The sequence below is a fragment of the Hypanus sabinus genome, chromosome 6 (assembly GCF_030144855.1).
Source record: "Hypanus sabinus isolate sHypSab1 chromosome 6, sHypSab1.hap1, whole genome shotgun sequence".
NCBI lineage: Eukaryota > Metazoa > Chordata > Chondrichthyes > Myliobatiformes > Dasyatidae > Hypanus > Hypanus sabinus.
Window position 1 is genome coordinate 122,643,141 of NC_082711.1, and position 13,287 is coordinate 122,656,427.

Sequence of the window (13,287 nt, forward strand, 5' to 3'; positions counted from 1 at the left end):
ACTGAATTTGGTGAAGTTACACTAAGCAATATACCCAGTTGCTCATAATGCTTCTCCAGAGTTTCATAACTATACAATGCTAAAGGCTGTTCAAAAGTGAATGCAATGTGGAAGGTTCTTGAATTCAACTTGATTTTATGTACTCCTTTGCGCTGATTATTTATCATTCTGTTTCTATTCAATTACAATTCAGTATGAATAGTTATGCACACGTACATAACAGAAAATGCACAGAATAGTAAGTCATGCATTCAGCTGAAACGAGTGTACTATTGGATTTTCCCCAAACGTACTATTTGCTCACTTCATGTAACCATTTATAATAGACATTCCATATGATATCGAGTAGTCTGCAGCAAGTTTTATGTGTGTGCTACTGAATTTGGTAAAGTTACTCTAAGCAGTATCACCCTTTGATCATAATGTTATTCCAGTGTTTCAAAGCAATACAAAGCTAAAGGCTGTTTAACATTGAATGCACTGTAGTAGGTTCTTGAATTCAACATCAGTTTATCTAGCCCATTGCGGTGGGTATTATTCATTGTGTTTCTATTCAATTACAATTCACTCTAAATAGTTATGTACATGTACATAACAGAAAATGCACAGAATAGTAAGTGATGCATTCAGCTGAAACGAGTGTACTATTGGATTTTCCCCAAAATTACTATTTGCTCACTTCATGTAACCATTTATATTAGACATCCCATATGATATCTAGTAGTCTGCAGCAAGTTTTATGTGTGTGCTACTGAATTTGATAAAGTTACACAAAGCAATATCACCAGTGGATCATAATGTTATTCCAGTGTTTCAAAGCAATACAAAGCTAAAGGCTGTTTAACATTGAATGCACTGTAGTAGATTCTTCAATTCAACATCAGTTTATCTAGTCCGTTGCTGTGAGTATTATTGATTGTGTTTCTATTCAATTACAATTCACTCTAAATAGTTCTGCACATGTACATAAAAAAAGATGCACAGAATAGTCACTAAAGCTTTCAGCTGAAAGGAGTGGACTATTGAATTTTCTCCAAAATTACTATGTGCTCTCTTCATGTAACCACTTATAATTTACTTTTCCAAATGATATCGAGTTGTCAGCAGCAGATATTATGTGGTTGCTACTGAATTTGGTGAAGTTACACTAAGCAATATACCCAGTTGCTCATAATGCTTCTCCAGAGTTTCATAGCCATACAATGCTAAAGGATGTTCAAAAGTTAATGCAATGTGGAAGGTTCTTGAATTCAACTTGATTTTATGTACTCCTTTGCGCAGATTATTTTTCATTCTGTTTCTATTCAATTACAATTCACTATGAATAGTTATGCACACGTACATAACAGAAAATGCACAGAATAGTAAGTCATGCATTCAGCTGAAACGAGTGTACTATTGGATTTTCCCCAAACGTACTATTTGCTCACTTCATGTAACCATTTATAATAGACATTCCATATGATATCGAGTAGTCTGCAGCAAGTTTTATGTGTGTGCTACTGAATTTGGTAAAGTTACTCTAAGCAGTATCACCCTTTGATCATAATGTTATTCCAGTGTTTCAAAGCAATACAAAGCTAAAGGCTGTTTAACATTGAATGCACTGTAGTAGGTTCTTGAATTCAACGTCAGTTTATCTAGTCCATTGCGGTGGGTATTATTCATTGTGTTTCTATTCAATTACAATTCACTCTAAATAGTTATGTACATGTACATAACAGAAAATGCACAGAATAGTAAGTAATGCATTCAGCTGAAACGAGTGTACTATTGGATTTTCCCCAAAATTACTATTTGCTCACTTCATGTAACCATTTATATTAGACATCCCATATGATATCGAGTAGTCTGCAGCAAGTTTTATGTGTGTGCTACTGAATTTGATAAAGTTACACAAAGCAATATCACCAGTGGATCATAATGTTATTCCAGTGTTTCAAAGCAATACAAAGCTAAAGGCTGTTTAACATTGAATGCACTGTAGTAGATTCTTGAATTCAACATCAGTTTATCTAGTCCGTTGCTGTGAGTATTATTGATTGTGTTTCTATTCAATTACAATTCACTCTAAATAGTTATGCACATGTACATAATAAAAAATGCACAGAATAGTCAGTAAAGCTTTCAGCTGAAAGGAGTGGACTATTGAATTTTCTCCAAAATTACTGTGTGCTCTCTTCATGTAACCACTTATAAATTACTTTCCAAATGTTATCGAGCTGTCAGCAGCAGATATTATGTGGGTGCTACTGAATTTGGTGAAGTTACACTAAGCAATATACCCAGTTGCTCATAATGCTTCTCCAGAGTTTCATAGCCATACAATGCTAAAGGCTGTTCAAAAGTTAATGCAATGTGGAAGGTTCTTGAATTCAACTTGATTTTATGTACTCCTTTGCGCAGATTATTTTTCATTCTGTTTCTATTCAATTACAATTCACTATGAATAGTTATGCACACGTACATAACAGAAAATGCACAGAATAGTAAGTCATGCATTCAGCTGAAACGAGTGTACTATTGGATTTTCCCCAAACGTACTATTTGCTCACTTCATGTAACCATTTATAATAGACATTCCATATGATATCGAGTAGTCTGCAGCAAGTTTTATGTGTGTGCTACTGAATTTGGTAAAGTTACTCTAAGCAGTATCACCCTTTGATCATAATGTTATTCCAGTGTTTCAAAGCAATACAAAGCTAAAGGCTGTTTAACATTGAATGCACTGTAGTAGGTTCTTGAATTCAACGTCAGTTTATCTAGTCCATTGCGGTGGGTATTATTCATTGTGTTTCTATTCAATTACAATTCACTCTAAATAGTTATGTACATGTACATAACAGAAAATGCACAGAATAGTAAGTGATGCATTCAGCTGAAACGAGTGTACTATTGGATTTTCCCCAAAATTACTATTTGCTCACTTCATGTAACCATTTATATTAGACATCCCATATGATATCTAGTAGTCTGCAGCAAGTTTTATGTGTGTGCTACTGAATTTGATAAAGTTACACAAAGCAATATCATCAGTGGATCATAATGTTATTCCAGTGTTTCAAAGCAATACAAAGCTAAAGGCTGTTTAACATTGAATGCACTGTAGTAGATTCTTCAATTCAACATCAGTTTATCTAGTCCGTTGCTGTGAGTATTATTGATTGTGTTTCTATTCAATTACAATTCACTCTAAATAGTTCTGCACATGTACATAAAAAAAGATGCACAGAATAGTCACTAAAGCTTTCAGCTGAAAGGAGTGGACTATTGAATTTTCTCCAAAATTACTATGTGCTCTCTTCATGTAACCACTTATAATTTACTTTCCAAATGATATCGAGTTGTCAGCAGCAGATATTATGTGGTTGCTACTGAATTTGGTGAAGTTACACTAAGCAATATAACCAGTTGCTCATAATGCTTCTCCAGAGTTTCATAGCCATACAATGCTAAAGGATGTTCAAAAGTTAATGCAATGTGGAAGGTTCTTGAATTCAACTTGATTTTATGTACTCCTTTGCGCAGATTATTTTTCATTCTGTTTCTATTCAATTACAATTCACTATGAATAGTTATGCACACGTACATAACAGAAAATGCACAGAATAGTAAGTCATGCATTCAGCTGAAACGAGTGTACTATTGGATTTTCCCCAAACGTACTATTTGCTCACTTCATGTAACCATTTATAATAGACATTCCATATGATATCGAGTAGTCTGCAGCAAGTTTTATGTGTGTGCTACTGAATTTGGTAAAGTTACTCTAAGCAGTATCACCCTTTGATCATAATGTTATTCCAGTGTTTCAAAGCAATACAAAGCTAAAGGCTGTTTATAATTAAATGCACTGTAGTTGGTTCTTGAATTCAACATCAGTTTATCTAGTCCATTGCTGTGAGTATTATTCATTGTGTTTCTATTCAATTACAATTCACTCTAAATAGTTATGCACATGTACATAATAAAAAATGCACAGAATAGTCAGTAAAGCTTTCAGCTGAAAGGAGTGCTCTATTGAATTTTCTACAAAATTACTGTGTGCTCTCTTCATGTAACCACTTATAATTTACTTTCCAAATGATATCGAGTTGTCAGCAGCAGATATTATGTGGGTGCTACTGAATTTGGTGAAGTTACACTAAGCAATATACCCAGTTGCTCATAATGCTTCTCCAGAGTTTCATAGCTATACAATGCTAAAGGCTGTTCAAAAGTGAATGCAATGTGGAAGGTTCTTGAATTCAACTTGATTTTATGTACTCCTTTGCGCTGATTATTTTTCATTCTGTTTCTATTCAATTACAATTCACTATGAATAGTTATGCACACGTACATAACAGAAAATGCAGAGAATAGTAAGTAATGCATTCAGCTGAAACGAGTGTACTATTGGATTTTCCGCAAAATTCCTATTTGCTCACTTCATGTAACCATTTATAATAGACATCCCATATGATATCGAGTCGTCTGCAGCAAGTTTTATGTGTGTGCTACTGCATTTGATAAAGTTACACAAAACAATATCACCAGTGGATCACAATGTTATTCCAGTGTTTCAAAGCAATACAAAGCTAAAGGCTGTTTAACATTGAATGCACTGTAGTAGGTTCTTGAATTCAACGTCAGTTTATCTAGTCCATTGCGGTGGGTATTATTCATTGTGTTTCTATTCAATTACAATTCACTCTAAATAGTTATGTACATGTACATAACAGAAAATGCACAGAATAGTAAGTGATGCATTCAGCTGAAACGAGTGTACTATTGGATTTTCCCCAAAATTACTATTTGCTCACTTCATGTAACCATTTATATTAGACATCCCATATGATATCTAGTAGTCTGCAGCAAGTTTTATGTGTGTGCTACTGAATTTGATAAAGTTACACAAAGCAATATCACCAGTGGATCATAATGTTATTCCAGTGTTTCAAAGCAATACAAAGCTAAAGGCTGTTTAACATTGAATGCACTGTAGTAGATTCTTGAATTCAACATCAGTTTATCTAGTCCATTGCTGTGGGTATTATTCATTGTGTTTCTATTCAATTACAATTCACTCTACATAGTTATGCACATGTATATAATAAAAAATGCAGAGAATAGTCAGTAATGCTTTCAGCTGAAAGGAGTGGACTATTGAATTTTCTACAAAATTACTGTGTGCTCTCTTCATGTAACCACTTATAATTTACTTTCCAAATGATATCGAGTTGTCAGCAGCAGATATTATGTGGGTGCTACTGAATTTGGTGAAGTTACACTAAGCAATATACCCAGTTGCTCATAATGCTTCTCCAGAGTTTCATAACTATACAATGCTAAAGGCTGTTCAAAAGTGAATGCAATGTGGAAGGTTCTTGAATTCAACTTGATTTTATGTACTCCTTTGCGCTGATTATTTATCATTCTGTTTCTATTCAATTACAATTCAGTATGAATAGTTATGCACACGTACATAACAGAAAATGCACAGAATAGTAAGTCATGCATTCAGCTGAAACGAGTGTACTATTGGATTTTCCCCAAACGTACTATTTGCTCACTTCATGTAACCATTTATAATAGACATTCCATATGATATCGAGTAGTCTGCAGCAAGTTTTATGTGTGTGCTACTGAATTTGGTAAAGTTACTCTAAGCAGTATCACCCTTTGATCATAATGTTATTCCAGTGTGTCAAAGCAATACAAAGCTAAAGGCTGTTTAACATTGAATGCATTGTAGTAGGTTCTTGAATTCAACATCAGTTTATCTAGCCCATTGCGGTGGGTATTATTCATTGTGTTTCTATTCAATTACAATTCACTCTAAATAGTTATGTACATGTACATAACAGAAAATGCACAGAATAGTAAGTGATGCATTCAGCTGAAACGAGTGTACTATTGGATTTTCCCCAAAATTACTATTTGCTCACTTCATGTAACCATTTATATTAGACATCCCATATGATATCTAGTAGTCTGCAGCAAGTTTTATGTGTGTGCTACTGAATTTGATAAAGTTACACAAAGCAATATCACCAGTGGATCATAATGTTATTCCAGTGTTTCAAAGCAATACAAAGCTAAAGGCTGTTTAACATTGAATGCACTGTAGTAGATTCTTCAATTCAACATCAGTTTATCTAGTCCGTTGCTGTGAGTATTATTGATTGTGTTTCTATTCAATTACAATTCACTCTAAATTGTTCTGCACATGTACATAAAAAAAGATGCACAGAATAGTCACTAAAGCTTTCAGCTGAAAGGAGTGGACTATTGAATTTTCTCCAAAATTACTATGTGCTCTCTTCATGTAACCACTTATAATTTACTTTCCAAATGATATCGAGTTGTCAGCAGCAGATATTATGTGGTTGCTACTGAATTTGGTGAAGTTACACTAAGCAATATACCCAGTTGCTCATAATGCTTCTCCAGAGTTTCATAGCCATACAATGCTAAAGGATGTTCAAAAGTTAATGCAATGTGGAAGGTTCTTGAATTCAACTTGATTTTATGTACTCCTTTGCGCAGATTATTTTTCATTCTGTTTCTATTCAATTACAATTCACTATGAATAGTTATGCACACGTACATAACAGAAAATGCACAGAATAGTAAGTCATGCATTCAGCTGAAACGAGTGTACTATTGGATTTTCCCCAAACGTACTATTTGCTCACTTCATGTAACCATTTATAATAGACATTCCATATGATATCGAGTAGTCTGCAGCAAGTTTTATGTGTGTGCTACTGAATTTGGTAAAGTTACTCTAAGCAGTATCACCCTTTGATCATAATGTTATTCCAGTGTTTCAAAGCAATACAAAGCTAAAGGCTGTTTATAATTAAATGCACTGTAGTTGGTTCTTGAATTCAACATCAGTTTATCTAGTCCATTGCTGTGAGTATTATTCATTGTTTCTATTCAATTACAATTCACTCTAAATAGTTATGCACATGTACATAATAAAAAATGCAGAGAATAGTCAGTAAAGCTTTCAGCTGAAAGGAGTGGACTATTGAATTTTCTACAAAATTACTGTGTGCTCTCTTCATGTAACCACTTATAATTTACTTTCCAAATGATATCGAGTTGTCAGCAGCAGATATTATGTGGGTGCTACTGAATTTGGTGAAGTTACACTAAGCAATATACCCAGTTGCTCATAATGCTTCTCCAGAGTTTCATAGCTATACAATGCTAAAGGCTGTTCAAAAGTGAATGCAATGTGGAAGGTTCTTGAATTCAACTTGATTTTATGTACTCCTTTGCGCTGATTATTTTTCATTCTGTTTCTATTCAATTACAATTCACTATGAATAGTTATGCACACGTACATAACAGAAAATGCAGAGAATAGTAAGTAATGCATTCAGCTGAAACGAGTGTACTATTGGATTTTCCGCAAAATTCCTATTTGCTCACTTCATGTAACCATTTATAATAGACATCCCATATGATATCGAGTCGTCTGCAGCAAGTTTTATGTGTGTGCTACTGCATTTGATAAAGTTACACAAAACAATATCACCAGTGGATCACAATGTTATTCCAGTGTTTCAAAGCAATACAAAGCTAAAGGCTGTTTAACATTGAATGCACTGTAGTAGGTTCTTGAATTCAACGTCAGTTTATCTAGTCCATTGCGGTGGGTATTATTCATTGTGTTTCTATTCAATTACAATTCACTCTAAATAGTTATGTACATGTACATAACAGAAAATGCACAGAATAGTAAGTGATGCATTCAGCTGAAACGAGTGTACTATTGGATTTTCCCCAAAATTACTATTTGCTCACTTCATGTAACCATTTATATTAGACATCCCATATGATATCGAGTAGTCTGCAGCAGGTTTCATGTGTGTGCTACTGAATTTGATATAGTTACACAAAGCAATATCACCAGTGGATCATAATGTTATTCCAGTGTTTCAAAGCAATACAAAGCTAAAGGCTGTTTAACATTGAATGCACTGTAGTAGATTCTTGAATTCAACATCAGTTTATCTAGTCCGTTGCTGTGAGTATTATTGATTGTGTTTCTATTCAATTACAATTCACTCTAAATAGTTATGCACATGTACATAATAAAAAATGCACAGAATAGTCAGTAAAGCTTTCAGCTGAAAGGAGTGGACTATTGAATTTTCTCCAAAATTACTGTGTGCTCTCTTCATGTAACCACTTATAAATTACTTTCCAAATGTTATCGATCTGTCAGCAGCAGATATTATGTGGGTGCTACTGAATTTGGTGAAGTTACACTAAGCAATATACCCAGTTGCTCATAATGCTTCTCCAGAGTTTCATAGCTATACAATGCTAAAGGCTGTTCAAAAGTGAATGCAATGTGGAAGGTTCTTGAATTCAACTTGATTTTATGTACTCCTTTGCGCTGATTATTTTTCATTCTGTTTCTATTCAATTACAATTCACTATGAATAGTTATGCACACGTACATAACAGAAAATGCACAGAATAGTAAGTAATGCATTCAGCTGAAACGAGTGTACTATTGGATTTTCCCCAAAATTACTATTTGCTCACTTCATGTAACCATTTATAATAGACATTCCATATGATATCGAGTAGTCTGCAGCAAGTTTTGTTTGTCCTACTGAATTTGGTAAAGTTACACTAAGCAGTATCACCAGTGGCTCATAATGTTATTCCAGTGTTTCAAAGCAATACAAAGCTAAAGTCTGTTTAACATTGAATGCACTGTAGTAGGTTCTTGAATTCAACATCTGTTTATCTAGCCCATTGCGGTGGGTATTATTCATTGTGTTTCTATTCAATTACAATTCACTCTAAATAGTTATGTACATGTACATAACAGAAAATGCACAGAATAGTAAGTGATGCATTCAGCTGAAACGAGTGTACTATTGGATTTTCCCCAAAATTACTATTTGCTCACTTCATGTAACCATTTATATTAGACATCCCATATGATATCTAGTAGTCTGCAGCAAGTTTTATGTGGGTGCTACTGAATTTGGTGAAGTTACACTAAGCAATATACCCAGTTGCTCATAATGCTTCTCCAGAGTTTCATAACTATACAATGCTAAAGGCTGTTCAAAAGTGAATGCAATGTGGAAGGTTCTTGAATTCAACTTGATTTTATGTACTCCTTTGCGCTGATTATTTATCATTCTGTTTCTATTCAATTACAATTCAGTATGAATAGTTATGCACACGTACATAACAGAAAATGCACAGAATAGTAAGTCATGCATTCAGCTGAAACGAGTGTACTATTGGATTTTCCCCAAACGTACTATTTGCTCACTTCATGTAACCATTTATAATAGACATTCCATATGATATCGAGTAGACTGCAGCAAGTTTTATGTGTGTGCTACTGAATTTGGTAAAGTTACTCTAAGCAGTATCACCCTTTGATCATAATGTTATTCCAGTGTTTCAAAGCAATACAAAGCTAAAGGCTGTTTAACATTGAATGCACTGTAGTAGGTTCTTGAATTCAACATCAGTTTATCTAGCCCATTGCGGTGGGTATTATTCATTGTGTTTCTATTCAATTACAATTCACTCTAAATAATGTACATGTACATAACAGAAAATGCACAGAATAGTAAGTGATGCATTCAGCTGAAACGAGTGTACTATTGGATTTTCCGCAAAATTCCTATTTGCTCACTTCATGTAACCATTTATAATAGACATCCCATATGATATCGAGTCGTCTGCAGCAAGTTTTATGTGTGTGCTACTGCATTTGATAAAGTTACACAAAACAATATCACCAGTGGATCACAATGTTATTCCAGTGTTTCAAAGCAATACAAAGCTAAAGGCTGTTTAACATTGAATGCACTGTAGTAGGTTCTTGAATTCAACATCAGTTTATCTAGCCCATTGCGGTGGGTATTATTCATTGTGTTTCTATTCAATTACAATTCACTCTAAATAGTTATGTACATGTACATAACAGAAAATGCACAGAATAGTAAGTGATGCATTCAGCTGAAACGAGTGTACTATTGGATTTTCCCCAAAATTACTATTTGCTCACTTCATGTAACCATTTATATTAGACATCCCATATGATATCTAGTAGTCTGCAGCAAGTTTTATGTGTGTGCTACTGAATTTGATAAAGTTACACAAAGCAATATCACCAGTGGATCATAATGTTATTCCAGTGTTTCAAAGCAATACAAAGCTAAAGGCTGTTTAACATTGAATGCACTGTAGTAGATTCTTCAATTCAACATCAGTTTATCTAGTCCGTTGCTGTGAGTATTATTGATTGTGTTTCTATTCAATTACAATTCACTCTAAATAGTTCTGCACATGTACATAAAAAAAGATGCACAGAATAGTCACTAAAGCTTTCAGCTGAAAGGAGTGGACTATTGAATTTTCTCCAAAATTACTATGTGCTCTCTTCATGTAACCACTTATAATTTACTTTCCAAATGATATCGAGTTGTCAGCAGCAGATATTATGTGGTTGCTACTGAATTTGGTGAAGTTACACTAAGCAATATACCCAGTTGCTCATAATGCTTCTCCAGAGTTTCATAGCCATACAATGCTAAAGGATGTTCAAAAGTTAATGCAATGTGGAAGGTTCTTGAATTCAACTTGATTTTATGTACTCCTTTGCGCAGATTATTTTTCATTCTGTTTCTATTCAATTACAATTCACTATGAATAGTTATGCACACGTACATAACAGAAAATGCACAGAATAGTAAGTCATGCATTCAGCTGAAACGAGTGTACTATTGGATTTTCCCCAAACGTACTATTTGCTCACTTCATGTAACCATTTATAATAGACATTCCATATGATATCGAGTAGTCTGCAGCAAGTTTTATGTGTGTGCTACTGAATTTGGTAAAGTTACTCTAAGCAGTATCACCCTTTGATCATAATGTTATTCCAGTGTTTCAAAGCAATACAAAGCTAAAGGCTGTTTATAATTAAATGCACTGTAGTTGGTTCTTGAATTCAACATCAGTTTATCTAGTCCATTGCTGTGAGTATTATTCATTGTGTTTCTATTCAATTACAATTCACTCTAAATAGTTATGCACATGTACATAATAAAAAACGCACAGAATAGTCAGTAAAGCTTTCAGCTGAAAGGTGTGCTCTATTGAATTTTCTACAAAATTACTGTGTGCTCTCTTCATGTAACCACTTATAATTTACTTTCCAAATGATATCGAGTTGTCAGCAGCAGATATTATGTGGGTGCTACTGAATTTGGTGAAGTTACACTAAGCAATATACCCAGTTGCTCATAATGCTTCTCCAGAGTTTCATAGCTATACAATGCTAAAGGCTGTTCAAAAGTGAATGCAATGTGGAAGGTTCTTGAATACAACTTGATTTTATGTACTCCTTTGCGCTGATTATTTTTCATTCTGTTTCTATTCAATTACAATTCACTATGAATAGTTATGCACACGTACATAACAGAAAATGCAGAGAATAGTAAGTAATGCATTCAGCTGAAACGAGTGTACTATTGGATTTTCCGCAAAATTCCTATTTGCTCACTTCATGTAACCATTTATAATAGACATCCCATATGATATCGAGTCGTCTGCAGCAAGTTTTATGTGTGTGCTACTGCATTTGATAAAGTTACACAAAACAATATCACCAGTGGATCACAATGTTATTCCAGTGTTTCAAAGCAATACAAAGCTAAAGGCTGTTTAACATTGAATGCACTGTAGTAGGTTCTTGAATTCAACGTCAGTTTATCTAGTCCATTGCGGTGGGTATTATTCATTGTGTTTCTATTCAATTACAATTCACTCTAAATAGTTATGTACATGTAGATAACAGAAAATGCACAGAATAGTAAGTGATGCATTCAGCTGAAACGAGTGTACTATTGGATTTTCCCCAAAATTACTATTTGCTCACTTCATGTAACCATTTATATTAGACATCCCATATGATATCGAGTAGTCTGCAGCAAGTTTTATGTGTGTGCTACTGAATTTGATAAAGTTACACAAAGCAATATCACCAGTGGATCATAATGTTATTCCAGTGTTTCAAAGCAATACAAAGCTAAAGGCTGTTTAACATTGAATGCACTGTAGTAGATTCTTGAATTCAACATCAGTTTATCTAGTCCGTTGCTGTGAGTATTATTGATTGTGTTTCTATTCAATTACAATTCACTCTAAATAGTTATGCACATGTACATAATAAAAAATGCACAGAATAGTCAGTAAAGCTTTCAGCTGAAAGGAGTGGACTATTGAATTTTCTCCAAAATTACTGTGTGCTCTCTTCATGTAACCACTTATAAATTACTTTCCAAATGTTATCGATCTGTCAGCAGCAGATATTATGTGGGTGCTACTGAATTTGGTGAAGTTACACTAAGCAATATACCCAGTTGCTCATAATGCTTCTCCAGAGTTTCATAGCTATACAATGCTAAAGGCTGTTCAAAAGTGAATGCAATGTGGAAGGTTCTTGAATTCAACTTGATTTTATGTACTCCTTTGCGCTGATTATTTTTCATTCTGTTTCTATTCAATTACAATTCACTATGAATAGTTATGCACACGTACATAACAGAAAATGCACAGAATAGTAAGTAATGCATTCAGCTGAAACGAGTGTACTATTGGATTTTCCCCAAAATTACTATTTGCTCACTTCATGTAACCATTTATAATAGACATTCCATATGATATCGAGTAGTCTGCAGCAAGTTTTGTTTGTCCTACTGAATTTGGTAAAGTTACACTAAGCAGTATCACCAGTGGCTCATAATGTTATTCCAGTGTTTCAAAGCAATACAAAGCTAAAGTCTGTTTAACATTGAATGCACTGTAGTAGGTTCTTGAATTCAACATCTGTTTATCTAGCCCATTGCGGTGGGTATTATTCATTGTGTTTCTATTCAATTACAATTCACTCTAAATAGTTATGTACATGTACATAACAGAAAATGCACAGAATAGTAAGTGATGCATTCAGCTGAAACGAGTGTACTATTGGATTTTCCCCAAAATTACTATTTGCTCACTTCATGTAACCATTTATATTAGACATCCCATATGATATCTAGTAGTCTGCAGCAAGTTTTATGTGGGTGCTACTGAATTTGGTGAAGTTACACTAAGCAATATACCCAGTTGCTCATAATGCTTCTCCAGAGTTTCATAACTATACAATGCTAAAGGCTGTTCAAAAGTGAATGCAATGTGGAAGGTTCTTGAATTCAACTTGATTTTATGTACTCCTTTGCGCTGATTATTTATCATTCT